This window comes from Thalassophryne amazonica, chromosome 4 (genome assembly GCF_902500255.1).
Source record: "Thalassophryne amazonica chromosome 4, fThaAma1.1, whole genome shotgun sequence".
Taxonomy (NCBI): Eukaryota; Metazoa; Chordata; class Actinopteri; order Batrachoidiformes; family Batrachoididae; genus Thalassophryne; species Thalassophryne amazonica.
In genome coordinates, this window is record NC_047106.1 from 74,550,655 (window position 1) to 74,575,406 (window position 24,752).

Below are 24,752 nucleotides of genomic sequence, written 5' to 3' on the forward strand. Positions count from 1 at the left end.
TACCTAACCAGACACCCAATAGAAAATAAAAAATAAAAAAATAAAATAAAATAAAAATAAAAATTAATAAAATATAAAATTAAATTAAAAAATTAAATTAAAAATTCAAATAATAAATAAATAAACAAAATAAAATAAATAAATAAAAAATTAAAAATAAAATTATTAAAAAAATATTAAAATAAAATAAACAAATTAAATTTTTTATAATAATAATCATAATAATGATGATGATAATACAAATAAAATACCTAAATAAATAACAAAAACATATACTATAAATGTCAATTAAACAATACTCATATATTACAATACAACCAACTTTACTGACCAAGTGGTGCATTTAAACCAAAAATCCAAACAACATCAACCTAGACATAACAGGGGCTGTGAAAAGAAATAAGTTCAATTCAGCCAGAGATCAAGCTTTGGACATATTTTTTAGCATCCTCAGAAGAAGTAAAGTCCTTCTCAGCCCCCTTATACGTAATCCGGAGCCATGCTGGGTAAAAAAAATCATACCTGTCCCGCTTGACATCATTAAAAGCAGCCCAAGCTCGAGCGACTTTAGCCGTGTGGTCTGGAAAGACCGATATAGTCATGTCTCCGACTTTGATCCGTTGTAACTCTCTCGCACGTCGTAAAATATCCTGACAGTACTTGTAATAATGGAGTCTGCACACGATAGCGCGCAGTCGTTCCCCAGGATTGGGCTTGGGCTGAAGAGTACGATGAGACCTATCCATGAGCGGCGCTTTGTCCAGAGAGAACGTATCCTTTAGCAGCATAGCCACGGCCGTGGGACAACAAGTATCGGGACCCTCTGCCACACCAATAATCCTAATATTTTGACGGCGGGATCTTGACTCTAGGTCCTCGCATTTATTTTCCAATGCAGTAACAGTAGCAGTGAGCCGTTCTAGGGTAGCTTTCATTTCAACCATGTCATCTGTGTATCCTGTAAGCACCCCCTCCATCTCACCTACAGTGCTAGTTAACTTAGCCAATTCAGCATCTGTAGCAACGCTGTCGTTTGCTACACAGCTTGTAACTCAATTTTAATCGGTGATAGTGCGTCTCCAAGAACCTCTTGCAGTTCTTTCTTTATTATACCTGCAATATCTTCTTTTAAGGAAGACAACAGCTCATACTTCAGGGCGTCCTCGTCCAGACCAGACTTAATCAGGGCAGGTCCGGTATCCTGAGTTAGCTGCTCAGAGGTAGCAGCCTGTGGGCTGGGTTTCAGCTGCGTTTGGATAGTACGAGATTTTCCTTTTCCTGTCATGGTGAAGTTTGTCCTCAAGCACTTATTAATGTAACAAAGTCGAAACACTCGGTTTAAACCCGAAAAAGCACACTTAAACAGCAATTTTTAACAAAATCGGCAGGAGCCCCCAAACACACGTGTTACTCCATCGAGCGCTCAGCTCCTCCCCCGACCTTTCTTTCTGTGCAGTTTCCGTTTTCTTGCACATTCCTTAAGGGCCCCTTCACACATAAGATGATTAAAACCAACTAGCGCACGAAGGAGATTCACTGACAGCAACAAATAACAGGTCAGTGCACACGAAGTGTCACATTAAAAACAGCCACAGCCCACAGACCGCATGTTGGTCTGTGTGCTGAACTGACAGAGGGCATGGCTGCTGACAGCAGCAGCTGTTGAGATCTCTAGTTCTGGATGTCACGGCTGGGGAACACGTACCGTGATTGGACGGACATGACCTTATAAATGGACTCATCTCTGTGCTCGTCCTGTTAGACCTCAGTGCAGCTTTTGATACGGTTGACCATAAAATTTTATTACAGAGATTAGAGCATGCCATAGGTATTAAAGGCACTGCGCTGCAGTGGTATGAATGATATTTATCTAATAGATTACAATTTGTTCATGTAAATGGGGAGTCTTCTTCACGGACTAAGGTTAATTATGGAGTTCCACAAGGTTCTGTGCTCGGACCGATTTTATTCACTTTATACATGCTTCCCTTAGGCAGTATTATTAGAAAGCATTGCTTAAATTTTCATTGTTACGCAGATGATATCCAGCTTTATTTATCCATGAAGCCAGAGGACACACACCAATTAGTTAAACTGCAGAAATGTCTTTCAGACATAAAGACATGGATGACCTCTAATTTCCTGCTTTTAAATTCAGATAAAACTGAAGTTATTGTACTTGGCCCCACAAATCTTAGAAACATGGTGTCTAACCAGATCCTTACTCTGGATGGCATTACCCTGACCTCCAGTAATACTGTGAGAAATCTTGGAGTCATTTTTGATCAGGATATGTCCTTCAATGTGCATATTAAGCAAATATGTAGGACTGCTTTTTTGCATTTGCGCAATATCTCTAAAATTAGAAAGGTCTTGTCTCAGAGTGATGCTGAAAAGCTAATTCATGCATTTATTTCTTCTAGGCTGGACTATTGTAATTCATTATTATCAGGTTGTCCTAAAAGTTCCCTGAAAAGCCTTCAGTTAATTCAAAATTCTGCAGCTAGAGTAGTGACAAGGACTAGAAGGAGAGAGCATATTTCACCCATACTGGCTTCTCTTCATTGGCTCCCTGTTAATTCCAGAATAGAATTTAAAATTCTTCTTATTTATAAGGTTTTGAATAATCAGGTCCCATCTTATCTTAGGGACCTCATAGTACCATATCACCCCAATAGAGCGCTTCGCTCTCAGACTGCAAGCTTACTTGTAGTTCGTAGGGTTTGTAAGAGTAGAATGGGAGGCAGAGCCTTCAGCTTTCAGGCTCCTCTCCTGTGGAACCAGCTCCCAATTCGGATTAGGGAGACAGACACCCTCTCTACTTTTAAGATTAAGCTTAAAACTTTCTTTTTTGAAAAAGCTTATAGTTAGGGCTGGATCAGGTGACCCTGAACCATCCCTTAGTTATGCTGCTATAGACTTAGACTGCTGGGGGGTTTCCCATGATGCACCCAGTGTTTCTTTTTATTCACCTCTTTTTGCTCTGTATGCACCACTCTGCTTTTAATCATTGGTGATTGATCTCTGCTCTCTTCCACAGCATGTCTTTTTCCTGATTCTCTCCCCTCAGCCCCAACCAGTCCCAGCAGAAGACTGCCCCTCCCTGAGCCTGGTTTTGCTGGAGGTTTCTTCCTGTTAAAAGGGAGTTTTCCTTCCCACTGTCGCCAAGTGCTTGCTCATAGGGGGTCGTTTTGACCGTTGGGGTTTTTCTGTAATTATTGTATGGCTTTTGCCTTACAATATAAAGTGCCTTGGGGCGACTGTTGTAATTTGGCGCTATATAAATAAAATTGATTTGATTTGATTTATAACTGTCCACTGTGACACCTGTGTGTCTGCTTGCTGTTCTCATGTGGACACACATAAAAACATATATCGCTGTTGCGACCGGCTGCAGCGAGCGAGTGAGCGAACACACGGCGCACACATTGACATGCTGCCCCAAGTGAAACGGTCCGTCTGATCATAACACACAGCTGGCGATCTGAATGTCACGTCACCCACATGAGCTCTGTTCCATATGATGTGTGTCTGTCCTGCTGCGCACTGTCCACAGGACACGCGTATCAGGATTCTCAAATAACCAGCAGATGTGGACATGATAAGAGTGCACTGCTTCATTCATGTCATGTCATGACTGTACATCTGTGACCATGGGTCATCTACAGAGGAGCAGATGGTTCATACTTGTATTGCATGGTCAATAAGAGGGATTCAATAAAATGCAGTGTTTTTTTTTTTTTATTGGTGTGTGGTTTTATTTTATTTTCTCCACAGCAGAGGTGTGATGTGGTGCAACCTGTTCCAGCTGGGTTTTTTCCCCTCAGCAACAGGGGCAGTTATGGTGTTTTTTTCAGCATCTACATAGTCAAATTTCTTTTTTGTTAAATACATTTATCTCCTTGTTGATTTAAGGCATTTTACGCTCCTGTTATAGGACAGCGATGGTAGTGCTGTGGTAAAGTTTCTGTCTGTTAATCAGAGTTTTTGTAAATTGCAGGTTCAAATCCCGCGGGTGGCATGTATTTTTTATTTTGATTTTTTTTTTTCCACTGGAGTTGCGCGATGTGGTTCGTCATGCTCCAGCTGCTCGCACTGTGTTCCCACTGTGGCGGTGCACAAGAACTTCGCAGTGGGATCGTTCAAACCTGCCGACCGTGTGTCCCTCCTGATGTCGGCTCAATGTTTTTGTGGTTTGCGCATTCAGGCATGTGATGGGGCACTAAGAAAAGCATTTCTATGAATCACATCTGATTGTTATTAGATATTAATTCAGTTTCTAGTCAGTTAGTCCATTCCAGCCATCTTGTGTAGACAGGAAGTAAAAGAGCACATAATGAGGATGGTTAACTTTGAAAGAAGAAATGAGTTGAATGAGCAATATTGTTGTGCCTATGTATTTTTCCATAGACACAGCTACCACCTGCTGGATTGTTAGTGGATGCTGGCTGGATTATGGAAAATTATGAACAGCTGTCGTACGTCTATATAGTTTATATTGGCGCCTTCTTAATAGCCCCTTCACACATAACACTAAGTTGAGCGAAAGAAGCAGTAACAAAACAAAAAAAAAAAAACACAGAAAAAACGGATGGGGGAGCGGCAAAAAATTCCACCTGAATGTCGGGAGGGGCACACGGACGGACAACGGACGGACAACGCAGCAACGGTTTTGTGCATGTCCTTGGCACACACGTGAACACAGTGTGAGCATGTGGAAAGTCGCACCCACACAGCAGCAGAGCAATGAGATGCTGGACATATGTACATAAATGAACGAAAATGTGTCAGCACAAAAGTAATGTGACAGCACAGATTCAGAACATTATATGAACAATGAATGTACTATATAAATGGAAGACAGTCATGTTACTGGTCATGAATCTGTCACCGCTGTTAAAAAAAAACAAAAAAAAAAAACAACAAACACCAAAAAAAAAAAAAGAAAGAAAAAAGACATTGCAATTTCGACAATATTTAATTCCTGTGCTCACAATATAAGAGTGATCCTTCTTGTGCACCAGGAAATGATGAACTGACACGGTGACTTTTTATTCCTTTTATTTTTTTATGTGAATGACCTGATGCACTCGTATCATGAACACATGAGCCGGCTCCACGTGTCCAGCACGCACTGAAGCGCTGGTGTCCGCTTTGCAAAGCTGATATGTGTTTTTTATTGATTACAATATGAGGAGAGCCCGCCGATGCATACGCCTTGCGGTGGTGTCTTGTGACATGATAATCTGCATCACATGATATGTGTTCTCCAGCTATGAGTAGCGATGACACATTGGTCAAGTGCAGCTTTGACTCCATGGTCATCGCCATGTGTGCTGAAACGTGGCTGCAGCGATCCAGTTTGTTTTTATTTATCCCCATCGGTACTGCAAATGAGTGATATCAGGGTCAAAACACAGTTTGAAAATTTTTGAAACCTGTTTCAGAAGATTGTTCCAGAGTCTTTATCAAAAGGAAGACATGCTGAACACTGGCACTTGCTGGATGGGTCACAAATGTAATTTTAATTAATTTAACCTTTATTTAACGAGGTTAGTCCCACTGAGTTCGAGATCTTTTTTTCAAGGGAGGCCTGGACAATTACAAAGTTTCAATTCACCTGGACTGCATGTTTTTGGATGTTGGAGGAAGTCAGAGCACCTGGACAGAACCCAAGCAACCACAGGGAGAACATGCAAACTCCACACAGAAAGGCCACAGGTGGGAATTGATCCCATGACTTTCTTGCTACAACCCCTGGCAAAAATTATGGAATCACCGGCCTCAGAGGATGTTCATTCAGTTGTTTAATTTTGTAGAAAAAAAAGCAGATCACAGACATGACACAAAACTAAAGTCATTTCAAATGGCAACTTTCTGGCTTTAAGAAACACTATAAGAAATCAAGAAAAAAGATTGTGACAGTCAGTAACGGTTACTTTTTTAGACCAAGCAGAGGAAAAAAATATGGACTCACTCAATTCTGAGGAAAAAATTATGGAATCACCCTGTAAATTTTCATCCCCCAAATTAACACCTGCATCAAATCAGATCTGCCCATTGGTGTGAAGCCATAAAAGTGGGTTCTTCTAGCCTGGAGAAGCTCAAACACTGATGTGAAACCATTATAATGTCATGTAATTCATAATGACCAGAATTTAACCGATAAACCAGGCAAGGGTTTTTGGCTGTGATGCCCAGTGTTGAGGCCCAAAAGGGGGTCTCAGGGTTATCTTCCAAATCCCCAGATGACTTAGGAATTTCTCAACTGAGAGGGAAAACACAGTCTTTGTCTGCAGTTCAAAACTCAGGTTTTTGTTGAGACAGCATTAATGTATTTATTTAATTAGGGTGAATCGAAGCCATGCACTACACTCCTTTTCTTAATACCGTGTGTTGCCCCCTTTAACATCACTGACAGCTTAGAGTCTTTTGTGGTGGTTGTGGACGAGGCTCTCTGATGGTAAAGCTGCCACTGAATATGTCTTGGACTTTATTTACATTAATTACAAAGAAATACAAACAGTATGACACTTCATGGTAAATCTGCATGGAGTAGACAGTTCTCAAAAGCTGAGTGACTGTGCAAGAAGGAGAAGAGTGAGGAAAGCCACCAAGACACCCAGACAACCCAGGAGAAGTTATGGGCTTATGTGGCTGTGATTGGAGAAATTGTGCACAGTGCAAGCTTTGCATTTTGCATCACTACTCTTAGCTTCATAGTGGAGTAGAGCAGAGAAGGATTTCCTTTCACCAAAACAGATCAAATCCAGGCTTGCATCTCAAGTGTACCTTCTGGCAATTTGTAGCGAAACGTTCAGGTCTTCTTTTTAAGAAAATCCTCCTCTATACCACTTCATCATGAAGATGGATAACTGGTTGGATGGATAACATATCATCTTGGTAATAAAACTATGAATCATTACACATATTATCAAAATCTCTTTTGTTTGTACAAGTACATATGTAAATAAATCTGTAAATATTATGTCAGTTGTTTGTCTTGCATCCAGACAGATGTTTTATCAATCATATCCAGAACTTATGACTTTCAGATCAAAGACTGACTAGTATTGATCATAACATGATCAAGTTCCTTTAGTATGCAGGTGGAGCCCCTTTTGAGGTATTTAATTAAATTCAATTTTTTACATAATGTCTTAACATAAATTGGCTACATGTACTATCACATATGTCACTGTTGTTTACGACAATGTGACACTCTAGTATTGTATTACTTATGGAAGGCGCACTGAACTGAAATGCAGTGAAGAATGCACTGAATTAAGGGCACCTTCACACATAGTGCGAAGTTTGGACGGCGTTTGGATGAAAACGGCAGAACAGTGTGAAACAGTTTGAAATTAGCGCACCACAAAACATAGCACTGATGGGCAGGCATGCACAAACCCGGTGCGAGAGTTTGTGCATGTGCCAATGTCTTTGGGGCAGGAACACACAGTGCCAGGTGTGGCACATCGCGTCGCTTATGTGGAGGAAATATAACAAAACAGCCAGTACCTGTGGGACCACATCGCACTGCATATGTGGAAGAAAAAAAAAAACAAAAACATACGAACCACTGGATGCGAACCATGTGCCATCCAAAAGCTTTGATTGCCAGTCAGAGACTTTACCACTAAGCTACAGAGCCGTTCTTTGAAAGCTGCAGGAATTTGCCTCATATCAGGAAGGACATGGAAGTATTACAAAAAAATAAATAAAATCACACACCATATAAAAACACCCCATTTATCAAGTGCCATTTATGTGGAATAAATAAAAGAATATAAACCAGCCGGTACCTGTGGAACCATATTGCGCCACTTATGTGTTGAAAGCAGCTGGAATCTGCCTCATATCAGGAAGAACATGGAAGTATTACAAAAAAAGAAAATTACACACCATATAAAAAAAAAACGCATTTGTCAACGGAGCAATACAAATATGATAAGTTCTGTTCCTCTGTAAATGACCCATGGTCACAGACATACAGACATGAAATGACATGAATGAGAAGCAGTTCACTCATTCATGCCCACATCTGCTGGCGCGTCTCCAACCGGCTGCGCGCACGTCATGTGGAACAGAGCTCAAATGGGTGACATGACAGTGAGATCGCCTGCTGCGTGTTCTGATCTGATGGTCCGTTTCAACCTGGGAGCAGCCTGTCCATGTGTGCACTGTGCGTGGGCTTGCTCACTGCAGCACATCGCCACAGTGATATATCTTTTTATTTATGTCCACTTGATAACAGCAAACAGACACATGCGCGTCACAGTGGGCAGTTGTTTGTCCATGTCTGTCCAAACACAGTATGTGGTGTCCAGCTGGGATGTCCAGATCAACAGATTTTCACAGCTGCTTCAGTGGGAGGACACACCTCCTGTCATCTCAGGGCACAGACCAAAGCCACACTCGTGTGGGACTTAGACAAATTTCTCTGTGAGTCCGAAAGTGATTGTCTACAGTCTGTTATTGTGCCAAGAGTGCGACTGGCCACACATTTTCTAAGTGCCATGCGAGTGGTGTTAGATGTTTGTGCGTGTCACCTGAAATTTGGCCGGCACCTGCTGCGAGAGGGTGCGATGGGTTCGCACAGCGCACACTTTGTCTTTCAGGTGCTTGTGTGTGCAAACAGTTGAAGCATCAAGTGTACGAGACGTTGGAGGCAGGGACAACATTACACAGTTTGCACGTGATTCCTGCATCATGTGCACTAAGTGTGCACTTCGTCCAAACTTCGCACTATGTGTGAAGGGGCCCTAAAGAATGTTTCAATGCAGCACGTTACCCACCATCAGCTGAAGTTCTAAAATTAATTTGTGACAGTTCTATTTCTGTGATTGTTATGCAATAGCAAGGAAAATAAAAAAAGAAAGAGATGCCAGTTTGCAGCTTTCATTATACCATTTTCATTACTGAATGCTGCATCCTCAGCATTACATGACATCACCCTCCCACCCACCACCACCACCTCTACGTTATCCTGCACTTCAGCGTTGTCAGTACAGAGTGTCTAGGTGCTACAAAGTAGCTGATTAAATTGTACAAGTAGGCCGTAGTAGAAGCTTTATTAGCAATAAAAGTGCAATTCGCCAACACTTAAAACCAGCTCAACTCACTTTCGTGACACCACACAGCCAACTTCAGCTATTTAACTTTCAGAGATGAAAGGAACCCAAGATTGTCTCAGAAAATGTGGAAAGTGGAGCAATATTACACAGGGAAGAAATGAAAGGTTGTGATTATGGATGTACATTTGGGTTCCAACCAAGAAACTAATATTCATACACAGAACCACAAACTGGTAGGGGTGATGATGTTGCAGTACAATACGTACGCTGTGTTACTATGGAGACAATTGTTTAGTCAACACGATTAATGGCAAACAGCAAAATGCGATGAGGGATAAGAGATGTGAAGCAATTCAAGTGAAGTAGCTACCAAACTGCAGAGCCTTTACTTATCCAACTTTACAGAATACTTACCCAACTTTTATTAAACATGCTAATTTGTCTGATGCGTGTAAATGTGGACTTAAAACTTATGAGCGAATTCAATGCAACACAGCTTCTGGGGATATCCTACACAGATTTACTAGATAGGCAAGACCTGTGGAAAAGGTCTGCCTCGAGCTGATCGCGGCCGCCCATCTTGAAAGGTTGAAGCGCTGCAGCTGTCAGTGGAAAATGCATGCTCTGCGCTTGTACTCACTGTCGATTCTCTGGCCGACTTCACCGTTATTTACATTTAAGACGTGAAAGCTTGTTGCTTAGGTCAATTCAGATATGTAGATTCGAGTCATAAAGTCAGATTTGTCATAACTGCTGATTGTTTCTCCCTATAAGGCTGCAAATGGAGCATAAAGTGGAGCTCCTGTCAATAGAAAACTCATGTCAACAGTCCTCTTTTTTTCTCTCTCTCTCTCTGTGCTTTGACAGTGAAGGAGTAGAACAAAATCATCCCATGCTGGACCGCAGCCCCCAGCCAACCGTACCCAGCCGACCATACCCAGCTGACCGTACCCACCGACTGCCGAGAAAGGGCGTTGGGGAGCCACCGCCCACCTGGCGGCCATGCTTGCCGCTCAAGCACCCAATCGCCAATATTCCATAATGCCGCTCATGAGCGGCGTTATCGTATATCAATATGCAATACGATATGACTATGATTTCACACAAAGAGCAGCAACAGTGAAAATTAAACATTGTTAAACAAAACAGTAATGATACTGTTAAAGATTTTGTATATATGTTATCACTGTTAAACATTTGGACCTTTGTCTTCTTTCTCATGAGAACGGTGTTGTGCTGTTTGTACCTGACCCCGAGAATGTACGTGTTATTCAACCTTGTTTTAGCATGCTGGGGTCAATCTGAACTGGGAATGAGGAGCTGGATGTACTTATTATTATTATTATACAACTTGTTTTCGTAGCCGCTAACGACTGGGAGTGAAGCATGACGGGGTCAGGCTGAACTGGGAGTAATAGACCTGAAGGTTGTTTTGACTGTTGTGATGTGATGCTTAGAAGACCAGGACACTCCAGGCAGATGCACAAAAGCTGATAACTGCAACAGACGAACAAGATGTGCTGACCTCTGACGATAAGAGTAAAAGAAAGAAACTGTTTTTCCTTACAGCTGCGCTTATTGACGTATGTGTTTATGTTACGGGAAGAAACTTGTCTCGCGTGTCCCCCCCCCCTTAGGACAAGTTTTATGATGTAATGAGGGCTTCTCTAATAAAAAGAGCGGGAGCACAGGCCAGACTTTAGTGTAGCCTTGGTGTACAGCCTGGCCGCACTCCGCGCGTGATTAATTTGACTTTCTGTCTCACTGGTGTTTCTTGACTCTGTTTGTCTTATCAAAGGTTTTAAGAATGTTTGGAGGAGAAAATACCCAACATTGACTGGGGGCTACGTCCGGGATCTCAACAATACCGGAGGTGTCCAGCAGAGGTCGTCAAGTCCAGACGTAAATCCTTGGCCAAGGTCCGATCGATTGATCGTGTCTGCAATTGTCGACCACCGTTGGCATCGTCTGGTTGACGAGATTTTCCCGAAGAAGACAGACAGGAAGTCGAGTCAGTGAGTAGAATTTCTTTGTAACAGTACTGAGTGAGTGGTGATCAGATCACATAAAACAGTTAAACTCCATAAGCGATGATACAGAATCGTCTGTTAATGAAACACAGTTAAACTCTGTAAGGAGGGCGGACTCCTCTACGGTTGCGAGGGACGCCCGTAGTTAAATTCCGGAAGGAGGGTACGGACTCCTCTGTTTTAATACGTAAAGGAAATCCCGGGTAGAAATACGTGCACTGTAAAAAAGCAGTTAAATCTGGCAGGGACGGCGGAGTCCCCTAATGCAGGACATTAGTTAAATTTCACGGGAGGGCGAGCTCCCCTGGCATAAGAATACGCGTACGATTATTAAAAGTGTTTCTATGTGTAAATAGTGTTTTGTGTAAGTGTAAATAACTGTGTGAAAGTGTAATACTTTGGACAACGTTAGTGACAACCGTGTGTGTGGAAGCAGAGGCAAGTGATTCCGCTTCCTACGGGGAGGTGAAAGGAATCAACCACACGACGGCAAATTAATTGTCACGTCCAAAGAAAGTGAAAACTTCAGATTTAGAACACCCTAGGTGTGCCCCCGTCTGAAGTCCAAATTATAACAAGGGATAATAAAAATGGGGGGTAAGACGTCTAAAAATAAGGAAAATTTATCAACTGACGACTGGAAATTTATGGAAGCAAAAAATCCAAAAGCAACAAAGAAATTGGAGACCTGGATAAATAAACATGACTTTGACGGACGACTAAACCTGATTAGTATTCAAAAACTGAAGGAAAGGTTAGAACAGGAACATAAAGGTGATGAGAAAAAGATGCAGAAAGTAGGGGCAGATTTAGTGGCATTTTGGGAGGAGGAAGCAGAGAACAGACGGAAGGGAGCAGAGAAGCGACGATTAGAGAAAGCAAGGAAAAAGAAAGCTGTAGGTAAGGCAGAAGAAGATGTGATAATTCAGCACAGAGAACCAGAACAGCCTCAACAACCACCGCCGGCTGGATCGTCGGTGACAACAACACCTTTATCTCCTCTACCAGAGGATGACGATGTACCGCCACCACAGTATGATTTGGCAGTAAAACCTAAGGTAAAAAGTGAAAAACCAGAAAAAACCACAAACACGCAGTCAAGCGAAAGTGCCCACAGCCCCTCCCATGGTGGAACACAGTGACCAGGGAGGTGCCTATCCTATGATAGAAGTACCAAATCCTCGTGCAGGAACAGCAGGACATCGATCAACCATGCTCGTATATCGAACATGGAATGCTGATGATATCAAAGCAGCAGTCGACATGATACCATCGCCACATGTCGATATTGAGGGATTTATGCAGGATATAGAAAACATTAGAAGTTCTTACCACCTTAGTGGACCTGAAGTCCAACAGGTGTGGATGAAAGCATGTGGCCCTAAATGGAGTCAGATACGTGGAGACTGGAATCCTGCAGACCAGGATGGCGTACCGTTGCCACATGATGATCCAGTCTTGAAAACAAGAGTGGAAGCTATGATTACACGAGCAAAAGGTGTGTTAGGACCAAAGATAAATTATACTGAAATTACCAGGACAACTCAGAAAGAAGGAGAGCCATGGACAGAGTTTAGATGCAGATTTGAGAGTGTATTTAGGGTCCATAGTGGCATATTGCCAGGAACACCAGTGTATGAACAACAATTGAAAAACGCTCTGATCCAACATTCCAATAAGGATATAAAAGCTTGGATACAGAAACATTGGATTGGATTGCCTACAGGCACATTGGAAGAAACACATACACACTGCTGTCATGCAGAAGGAGTCTTAAAGCAGAAAAAGACAGGAAACAGCAACAAAGGAGTGTATGTAGCACACGGAGATGGTGAAATATATTACCAACAGGGTAACTTAAGACAGCAGAAGCAGTGCAAACGCCCCCAAAAGCCATGGCAAAACAGACAAGGTGGACAGCCACAACGTCAAGGACCATGGCAACCACAACAGCAGCACAGACAGGGAGGGCCACCACGTGGTCCCCTGATTTGTTGGAACTGTGGGAGAGAGGGACATATGTATAGAAATTGTCCGAATCCACCTACTGAGGGAGCAGCAGGAGGAATTCCACAACGGAATAATCCTCCGCAGCCACAGTATCCACAATGACTAGAATCCATAATCTATGATTCCACATCAGATAGGCAGTCTGATTGTGATATGGATCTGTGTGCCTTACTGGGAAATCCGGTACCAAAACCAGAAGTGACTTTGTTGGTAAATGGACGACCGGTGGCATTCCTTTGTGATACAGGAGCATGTAGAACCACATGTAATGACAACATACCTGTCCATCAATTAAGCAACGAAATCTTTAGGGTTCGCTCTGCAAATGGACAAACATCAGACGTCCCTATCACTAAACCCATAACGTTGGCAGATCCATTTGGCCTGACATGTACTATGTCAGTGTTGAACATGCCACAATGTCCAGTTAACCTTTTAGGACGAGACGGATTGACTGCATTGGGCTTGTCCATAATTGTGGAACAAGGGAAATTAGTTGTTGAACGCACAGGAGGCGTTAACATGGTAAGAGAAGAAAGCGATGACCCCACATTCCACTATTACTATACATTTGACATTTCAGAAGAAGATGCTGCAGGATGGGGTAAAGATGTCGTCTTGCAAGCGACAGCCCTACTAAAAAATCCTGAACAAAAGATGTCACCACCTGACCTGCATGTCACAATGTGGCATAAAGATCCTCCAGGTCCGGATGGTGACTATGAAAACAAATTGAAAAACGTTTCGCCTGTGAAGCTGATAATGACCGATTTGATTCATGATGGCAACTCAACAGCTGTCATAACAGTGACAGGTGCCACTGAAGATGTTTTAAAATTGAGATTCACAGGTATGCCATTACATGTGTCACTTTGTAAGCCATATTTGACAGAATGGCAAGAATTGGGACTGACAGTCATAACAGCTTTGTCAGCCACTGATTGGAGCAGAGTTGGACCACGAACGGAGTTCAGTCCATCAACTAAATTGTATAAAGTGCCAGTTAATGTCCCATTGGTGCTGACAGCTGGAACACACATTGATGTGTCCACTTCACAATCCTGAGTGTTTCAGTTGAGTCCTGAAGAAGATGATCTTCTCTCTTCTGTACCATCAGGATTGTGGACAACAGATCCTTCAGACGTAGGACTGATAAAAAATGCACAACCTGTAGTTATAAGACCAAAAACAGAATACAGACCATGTGTAAGACAGTATCCATTGAAACCTGATGCAATTGAAGGAATCAGGCCAGTAGTAGAGAATTTATTAACAGCAGGAGTAATAGTGCCATGTCCAGATTCACCATGTAACACACCCATATTTCCCGTAAAAAAGGCTCCGCCCTCAGTGGGGTGGAGAATGATTCAAGATCTGCAGGCAGTAAATGCTGCTGTGATTAAAAGAGCACCATGCGTTCCAGATCCACACACCTTGTTAAATTCGCTGAGACCAAATTCTAATAGTTTCTCAGTAATTGACATAAGTAATGCATTTTTCTCTGTGCCAGTACACCCAGATAGTCAATTCTGGTTTGCTTTTACCTTTAAAGGACAACGATATACATTCACCAGATTACCGCAGGGTTACGCAGAGAGTCCAACTATTTATTCTCAAGTCATGTCAGCATGTTTAGCCAATTTCGTTCCACCGGCAGATAGCCAACTATTAGTGTATGTTGATGACATTTTGATTGCCTCTGACACACGAGAAAACTGCATAACTGACACAGTAGCATTATTATGTTTCTTATTTGACAATGGCCACAAAGTGAGTAAAAACAAAGTTCAGTTGTGTAGGGATAAAGTAAAATATTTAGGACATGAATTATCAGCCACAGGGCGCACGATCCTGTCTGACAGGAAGGAAGCAATTTTGCACGCTCCAAAACCACAAACCAAAAAGCAGATGATGTCATTTCTTGGACTGACTAATTACTGCAGGGCATGGATTCCCTGCTATGCAGAATTGACTAGTCCACTTTCTGATTTGATGTACAAGGATGATATTTCAATGTCAACCGTGTTGGAATGGAACAAAGACGCTGAGGAAGCCTTTGTAAAAGTCAAACAAACATTAGTGTCATCCACAGTTTTGGCACTACCAGATTATAGTAAACCATTCATTCAAACAGTTGATTGTAAGAATAAGTTCATGACTAGTGTTTTGGTTCAAGTGTATGGCTCAAAATTGAGGCCAGTTGCCTACTACTCATCTAAATTGGATGCAGTGGCAAGTGCTCTACCACCATGCGTACAAGCTGTTATTGCAGCCTCTATGGCTGTTCAAAGTAGCAGTAATGTTGTTCTATTCCATCAGTTGACACTGAAAGTTCCACATGCAGTTTCTGCACTTCTGTTGCAAATAAACATGAGCCTTTTGTCCCCAGCAAGACATCTTTCGTGCATGTCCTTGCTATTATCACAACCACACCTTACGGTAGAGCGCTGTACAACATTGAATCCATCCACATTGATACCTTTACCTGAGGATGGTGAGCCGCACAATTGTCTTGATGTAGCAACAGCCTGTATGAAAGCACGCCCAGACCTCCAGGACACACCCATCCCAAACAGTACAATTGTGTATGTGGATGGTTCTTCCACTAAAAACGCTTATGGACAAACACAATCTGGATATGCTGTTGTCACAAATTCAGAAGTATTGGATTCTGCTTCATTGCCATCCTCATTTTCAGCACAAGCAGCTGAATTAGTTGCTTTAACTGCAGCTTGCTATCTGTTTAAAGGTACGGCTGTAACAATTTATACAGACAGCCAGTACGCTTTCAGCACAGTGCATGTGTTTGCAAAACTGTGGGAAGAGCGTGGAATGGTGACATCATCTGGAAAGCCAGTGACTCATGCCACACTCCTAACTGCACTACTGAAAGCTGTGAAATTGCCTAAACAAATTGCTATATGCAAATGTGCGGCTCACACCAAAGGCTCTGACAGTATTTCAAAAGGAAATGATTTTGCTGACAGAGCTGCGAAGGCGGCAGCAGCAGCAGCTTCTTCTATTTTTGTTGTACAGGAAACCCCTCCGGATTTGCATTTAGGTCATACACTGCTTGCTGACATGCAACAGCAGGCAACTGACAGAGAAAAACAAATGTGGATAACTAAAGGGGCTACGTATGCAAATGATTTGTACGTATGACCACATAAGAAACCCATATTGCCAAAAAATATGTTTAAATGGGCAGCTATTATGAGCCATGGCGTGACGCATGTCTCATCAGGGGGTATAATATCGCAATTGCAATCTATTTTTTGTCTTTATGGGTTCGATGCATATGCAAAACAGCATTGTAGAGCATGCATGATATGTGCAAAACACAACTCACAAGGCAATTTGAGACCCCAAAGAGGCAAATTTCCAACACCACAATATCCCTTTCAAGTGATTCATATGGATTATATACAGCTGAGTAAACATGAAGGGAAGGAATTTTGTTTAGTCATAATTGATGCCTTCTCAAAATGGGTAGAATTGTTCCCTACAAAACATGCAGATGCACTTACAGTGGCTAAGGCATTGTGCAAAGACATCATTCCACGATTTGGAATACCAGAAACAGTCTATTCAGATAATGGAGCGCATTTTGTTAATACAATAGTGCAATACGTAGGAGAAGCGCTACAGGTCAATCTCAAAAATCATTGTGCTTATCATCCACAAAGCGCCGGATTAGTGGAAAGGATGAATGGAACAGTAAAAAACAGACTTAGAAAGACAATGGAGGAAACAGGCAGACCATGGACACATTGTGTAGATTTGGTAAAAATGTATATAAACATAACTAGTACCATGGGGTTGACACCGTATGAAACATTGTTTGGCAGAAAATATCGATTGCCATATTATGGGCAAATTTGGGATGTACCTGAGGAAGCCAATTTGGCGGATTACATGAGAAAAATGTTAGAAGGACAACGAGGGAGAGTTCCAAACACTGATGATCCCATTTCTCCACAGGAGGACCCTAAAGTGGTACCTGGAGACTGGGTGTTGATAAGAAGCATCAAGAGAAAACACTGGCATTCACCTAAATGGGAAGGGCCCCATCAAGTACTACTCACAACACCCACAGCCTTGAAAATTGGGGAAAGAAGTACATGGATTCATTTGACTCACTGTAAGAAAGTCATTTCTGCAGACACAGACAAACAGTAAGAACAGTAGGACAAGACTAGTAATAGTGTGTGAGCTTGGTGTTAAGATCCAGGTTAGACACGAAAGCTAGCAGAACACATTAAGAAGCCACTGTTCTGAACATAGGTGTGCTGTAGTGTGCAGAAATGGCGAAAGAAAAAAAACAAAAGAACGAGGGTCTCTGGACCCCATGGACAGTCCTTGTTATGCTACTTTTCTTTTAGGATCACCTCCGCAGATTGCAGAGACCAAAAAGAAGTAACGAAGACCCCAGTCCGAAAATAAATGCCACAGTACATAGCTGTGATAGGAACAATGCGTACAGATTTGGTATACAAGCCTGCATTCCTAGAAAAGCTTCTGTGGTTATCTCTGTACCATATAGTGCTCTTACCCATGGAATATGGGATGGTGGGGATGGTGACAGAGGGACTAATTACGGAAATAGTTTCTCATGGTATGTGACCAATGATCAACAAAATAAGAGATGGGAAACGTTGGTAGCCGATGAATGGAGTAGATGGACACCAAGATGGGCACAAACCGAGTGGGCTAAGTACCAGAGTCAAATTCTCAAAATGTATCAAACAGATGATAAGCTGTCTATAGTGGTGAATACCACAGAAAAAGGAACCATATTCCCACCTGATATAGAGGGAGACTGTTGGTTGTTCCTCCTTTGGGTATACAAACCAGGAAAAGATCTGTATTTCCATTTTTTTCCTCTGTGAAACAGAGTACAGCAACCAATATTGACCGAATTAAGTACGTCAAAGGGGGTGCCCATACAAGCAAAGGGGGTGCCCATACAAGCAAAGGGGATGTCCGTACAAGGCACAAAAGACATGAAGGCAGATGACTGGTTCCTAGTAACTACAGGAATTAGTGGACAAAATAACAATTGGCTTTTAATGGCAGAACAAGCAGGACTAGCAGCAAAGGAGGACTGTGTTGTATGTATGGGACCCAGACCTATATTACAGGTGATACCGGCAGCATTACCCAAAGACTGTCTGCTGACTGTTATGACACAGACATACATTGCAGCAAACAACAAATGTTCTAAGTGGGACAAGATCTATCCATTGACCAAATTGACTAAGATCAAACCTTTATTTTCAAGCAAAGTTGGGCATGCTAACCATACATGTGTACACTTGACAGGGACAAGTAAGACTTTGGGTAGCTTAAGCCACACTGCCTGGTGTAAGAATGTGGTCCATAGTACTCCCACATTCAAACCTGTTGGTAGGAGTGACGTATGGTGGTGGTGTGGTGATAACAGAATCTTTGACAGACTGCCACGAAATGTGTCAGGTTATTGTGCATTAATATCATTATTGTTACCAGTTAAAGCCATACCCATGACCCCTGAAGACGTTACGACATATGCAGCCTCTCTTATTCCTGAAGATTGGCAGAAAGGCATAGCCAGACATAGAGTAAAAAGAGAGTGGAAAGGAGTAGGAAATCCAACATATATTGACGCAATAGGAGTCCCCAGAGGAGTGCCTGACGAGTATAAACTGGTTGATCAAATAGCAGCTGGATTCGAATCTTCCATCTGTTGGTGGTGTTCAATTAATAAAAACGTGGACAGAATAAACTACATCCACTACAATGTACAGAAATTAGGAAATTGGACTGAGGAAGGATTTAAGGCTGTCCATTCACAGTTAGAAGCCACGTCCCTTATGGCCTTCCAGAATCGTATTGCTCTGGATATGTTGTTGGCGGAGAAAGGAGGTGTTTGTGCCATGTTCGGAGAACAATGCTGCACATTCATTCCCAACAACACGGCTGCAGACGGCAGTCTCACTCAAGCCATTGACGGGCTGAGGACGTTGAACAGGAAGATGAAAGAGCACAGTGGAGTAAACACCGAAGGCTGGGATTGGTGGCTGGAAGGGATGGGAAGATGGAGGTCTTTGATTTCTTCACTATTAGTGTCTATAGCAGTATTTGCTGCAATTCTAACATTGTGTGGATGTTGTTGTATTCCATGTCTCCGAGGCCTTGTAAATAGAATGATAACCACAGCAATAAGTCCAGGACCAGGAGGGGGACCAGCATCATATCCACTCCTGGGGCAAGACGACACCGAGGAGGACGATGACTCCCATGACCTGTACCCAGACCAATGGAAGTATGATGACCCAGACACCGATGATGGTGACAATGATGACATCACCTCTGGGGTGTAAGCCTATAGAACATACCATGATGAACCTCTTAGTGAAAATCTCAAAAAGAAGTGCTAAGCTAGGTGATAACTACTACTGTATGTTTAACAGGCGATAAACAGGAGGGGAATGTTAAAGATTTTGTATATATGTTATCACTGTTAAACATTTGGACCTTTGTCTTCTTTCTCATGAGAATGGTGTTGTGCTGTTTGCACCTGACCCCGAGAATGTACGTGTTATTCAACCTTGTTTTAGCATGCTGGGGTCAATCTGAACTGGGAATGAGGAGCTGGATGTACTTATTATTATTATTATACAACTTGTTTTCGTAGCCGCTAACGACTGGGAGTGAAGCATGACGGGGTCAGGCTGAACTGGGAGTAATAGACCTGAAGGTTGTTTTGACTGTTGTGATGTGATGCTTAGAAGACCAGGACACTCCAGGCAGATGCACAACAGCTGATAACTGCAACAGACGAACGAGATGTGCTGACCTCCGATGATAAGAGTAAAAGAAAGAAACTGTTTTTCCTTACAGCTGCGCTTATTGACGTATGTGTTTATGTTACGGGAAGAAACTTGTCTCGCGTGTCCCCCCCCCCTTAGGACAAGTTTTATGATGTAATGAGGGCTTCTCTAATAAAAAGAGCGGGAGCACAGGCCAGACTTTAGTGTAGCCTTGGTGTACAGCCTGGCCGCACTCCGCGCGTGATTAATTTGACTTTCTGTCTCACTGGTGTTTCTTGACTCTGTTTGTCTTATCAAAGGTTTTAAGAATGTTTGGAGGAGAAAATACCCAACAGATACCACACTCATTTTGCACTCATTGTAAGGTTAGGATACAGTGACCTCCAAAAGTATTGGAACACTTGGTATTTCACACATTTGAATTTGTTTATGCCATTTCAAATACAAGAAATACTATATATATATATATATATATATAAAGAATAAAAATTTCTAAAATTATCTTTCTCAAACTCAAACTGAAAGCAAATCTCTAAAACCTGATAATACCTGTAAATAATAATAAATTTTATTGCCAGTTTTATTCAGACAAGTCAGGAAGTGTTTGCCATTTGCTGTTTCACTGTGGACTCAATATTTGGCACTTCCTGTTTGGGACTCCCTGTACCATAGAGTGGACTTCTTGCTGCTACACTGCGCTTCGCTCGTATTAGTCCGTGTCTGTTGTGTGTTTTGCAACAGTCAGGCCAGTGTGACGTAAAAGGCAGCAGAACAAATACTAGGGTTGAGCCAATAAAGCATTTTTGATCAGTACGAGCATGTTCTGAATAAAATTCATCAATATCTGTGCTCGTGTTGAAGGAAAATTCTCATCGGCTAACTAACTGTCTTCACACTCTGTGATTGGCCAGTCACACACACCGCCCCCCCCCCACAGACACATCTCACTGTAGCTTCTCTCTCTCTCACACACACACACACACACACACACACACACACACACACACACACACACACACACACACACACACACACACACACACACACAGGATCTCTGTCTGTGCTTGGCTGGATTCTACCTCACGTTTGTCTGTTAGTACTCTTCAGCTCGCCTCTTTTTCGGTTTGTCTGATATTTAAAGTTACTTGTGAACTTGTTTTGTGTCATATGCGGTGCTTTTGACAAGACAGAGCTGAAAACGGCTTGTGTAGCATCAGTTGGGTTTTTTAATTTTTTTATTTTTTAACTTTTTTTTTTTGCTCTTTGTTTTGTTAGTGATATAAAGTCAGTCGGAAAATTTCTACTGAACGCGACGCTTTTGAGAAGAATACAGGCTGACATATTATTTCCCTGTTTGTATCACTGGATGTTTGCATGAATCACCAAGTTCACACAGATCATTACATAACAGTCTTACAGACCACTTACACACATACACACATGTACTAGCTGAACACACAAAGTAGCCTAGATTAACATTTTTATTGTATATGGCTGCATGCAGTATCTGACACTTTCTGACTGCAGTTCAGAAAAATAAATTGGTCAGTAGAACAACCTCTCTCTCTCCCTCTCACAGTCACACAGTCACTCACACATGCACACACAGACACACACACACACACACACGCACCTTAATCAATATTGTTTAACTTTATGTGGAAAAAAAATGCCAAGAATGTTAGGTAGTAAATAAATCATTGAAAAAAAATCAGTTTGATCATAAAATTAAAAAAAGAAAGTTGTGTTGAGTATGACAACTCTTGCTCATGCATACTTAGTAGTTCATAATTTCCTACTACATTGAATGTCAATTCTGAGGCTGTTGTGTTATTCATTCATACACTAAAGAATATTCATGTTCTGAGTTTATAAAAAAAAAATGTTCTGTAAATAGTTCCTTTACTATTGTGATCAAAAACATTGATTCTCAATTCTGAGGCTGTTCTGTAAATATTCATTCATACACTTCTGTCCATTCATACACTTCTGTTCTGTAAATAGTTTTCAAATAAACAATAAATATAGCAACTTCTGATCAATCCATATCAATTTCAGACTTAAAACAATGTACTGATTTAAGCCCTAGCCATTTCAGGTTAAACCATGCCCAGTTCCGGTTTAGGCCCTGCCCACTACGAGCACAGATATGCATACAGATAATTTAGATGGTTGAACAGATACATACAGATTGTGGTATACTCGCTCATCCCTAGCAAATACCATCTGCTGCTGCTGCAAAAAGTGTCATTTACTTTTTACACACAAGACAGACGGTGGCAGAAGAGATCAAACGCAAGGCACTTTTCACTCATTGTCACAACATAACACTTTACCAAACTAACTACACTATCAAACTATCAAAACACAACAAATCTATAACACAAACAACACTGCTAAACCAACATATACTACAATAATAATAATAAAAAGACCCAATGCATTGCAGCAGTGATAGACAGTGTGTCTACTTTAAAGACAGCATGTACATGCATATCTTTACTTCTTAAAAATGAAAAGACACTTATTTATGGAGATTAAATTTGTCTCATTGCAAATGCACAGAGGGTGATCTGCAAATAGTCCTTGATTTGCACATGTATTTTGTGATCCACAAATACAAATTTCTGATTTGTAACTTGTGTATTGGTTTGTACAAATAAATGTATATTTGTAAATATGTCATTTTTTTATCTGTAAAAAAAAGGCATCTGCAAAACTGAAAATTCTGTTTGTGAAGTGTGATTCAGCATTCGTGGATCACCAATCACATGCATTGATCGTTTTGCTCACTTACGCAATATTCAACATTCTGAGCGGAAAACTGCATTTGAGATTCACAAATATGTTGGTCACAATTCACACTCCCATTCAGTAGATAGCAGTGTTCTATGCATTTTGACAGGGGTGGAGTGATGAGAGGAGACTCATTTCCCATAATGCCTTCAGCTTGTGTGTCACTCAATGCTCAAAACTTCAGAATTAGCACATTACTTTTAAAGATATGTGCAATATTTTCACTTTGTAAAAATGACATAGCTGCCATTAATGTCGATAAACTGTCCGGAATTAGTTTTGTTTATAAATGAAACCATGAGTGAAAAGTGCCTTGAATTTGATCACTCCTGCCACTGTCTGTGTTGTGTCTGAAAGTAAATTACATTTATTTGCAGTAGGGGGCAGGGTGCATAAAGCCAAGAGGTCTGGGTTGGTTGTTTTTTTTTTTGGGGGGGGGGGGGGGGGGGGGTTATGAGTGCCAGACTAGAAACTGGCTTATCAGTAGCTGACAGTATACCGAGTCAATACTAAAAGTTAGCAGTTAGCTGTCCATGTGTAAGTCAGTTATTGTCTTTGTGGGTTGAGATAAGAATGGAGCCAAATAATCTCATCAAGGCCTGAATAAATTCCTCTGGAGGTAAACAGTGGGCAGGGTAGACAAACAGTGGCCAACACTACAGGCTAGATAGCCTGTAGTGTTGCAGCTGAGCAGTGAAAAACACTTTTTAACAGTTCCACTTGAACAGCCAAATCCCAATTATGAATTAAGAATATTCACCGGCCTCCGAAACCTTCAGCTTCAACTGCAAGGCACGCATCAGCTCCAAGATGTCATCCAATTTGCGTCTGAGTTCAAGAGTCAATGCAGTCCGAGAATGCACTGCCTTTCCAACCTCGTTAATCATGACGGACAAGCGAGGGCCCTTGGTTCTTGATGCTGCTGTCTTGCCAATTTTCTGGTAGATCAGGGCAGCACATAAGCCAAAAAGTACCAGCCCTGCTGCCATGAGACCAAAAATGAATAAATCCTCGACATCCTCAATGGAGAACGGCGCCAAGAATGCAACACGCCAAGGCCCCCAGGAGTCGAGGACATAGCCCGCAGTATACATTCCATCTGGGCAGGTAGGATCCCCCGGTCCTGACCTTCTTGTAGAAAAAATGGTGTCAATAGCGTTCAGAGACCAGCTGATCAATTCCATGGTTAATCCAATAGTAGTCCAATAGATCCAGAATCCAATATACAGTAGTGTTCAGAATAATAGTAGTGCTATGTGACTAAAAAGATTAATCCAGGTTTTGAGTATATTTCTTATTGTTACATGGGAAACAAGGTACCAGTAGATTCAGTAGATTCTCACAAATCCAACAAGATCAAGCATTCATGATATGAACACTCTTAAGGCTATGAAATTGGGCTATTAGTAAAAAAAAAAAGTTGAAAAGGGGGTGTTCACAATAATAGTAGCATCTGCTGTTGACGCTACAAACTCAAAACTATTATGTTCAAACTGCTTTTTTTTTAGCAATCCTGTGAATCACCAAACTAGTATTTAGTTGTATAACCACAGTTTTTCATGATTTCTTCACATCTGCGAGGCATTCATTTTGTTAGTTTGGAACCAAGATTTTGCTCATTTATTAGTGTGCTTGGGGTCATTGTCTTGTTGAAACACTCATCTCAAGGGCATGTCCTCTTCAGCATAAGGCAACATGACCTCTTCAAGTATTTTGACATATCCAAACTGATCCATGATACCTGGTATGTGATATATAGGCCCAACACCATAGTAGGAGAAACATGCCCATATCATGATGCTTGCACCACCATGTTTCACAGTCTTCACTGTGAACTGTGGCTTGAATTCAGAGTTTGGGGGTCATCTCACAAACTGTCTGTGGCCCTTGGACCCAAAAAGAACAATTTTACTCTCATCAGTCCACAAAATATTCCTCCATTTCTCTTTAGGCCAGTTGATGTGTTCTTTGGCAAATTGTAACCTCTTCTGCACATGTCTTTTATTTAACAGAGGGACTTTGCGGGG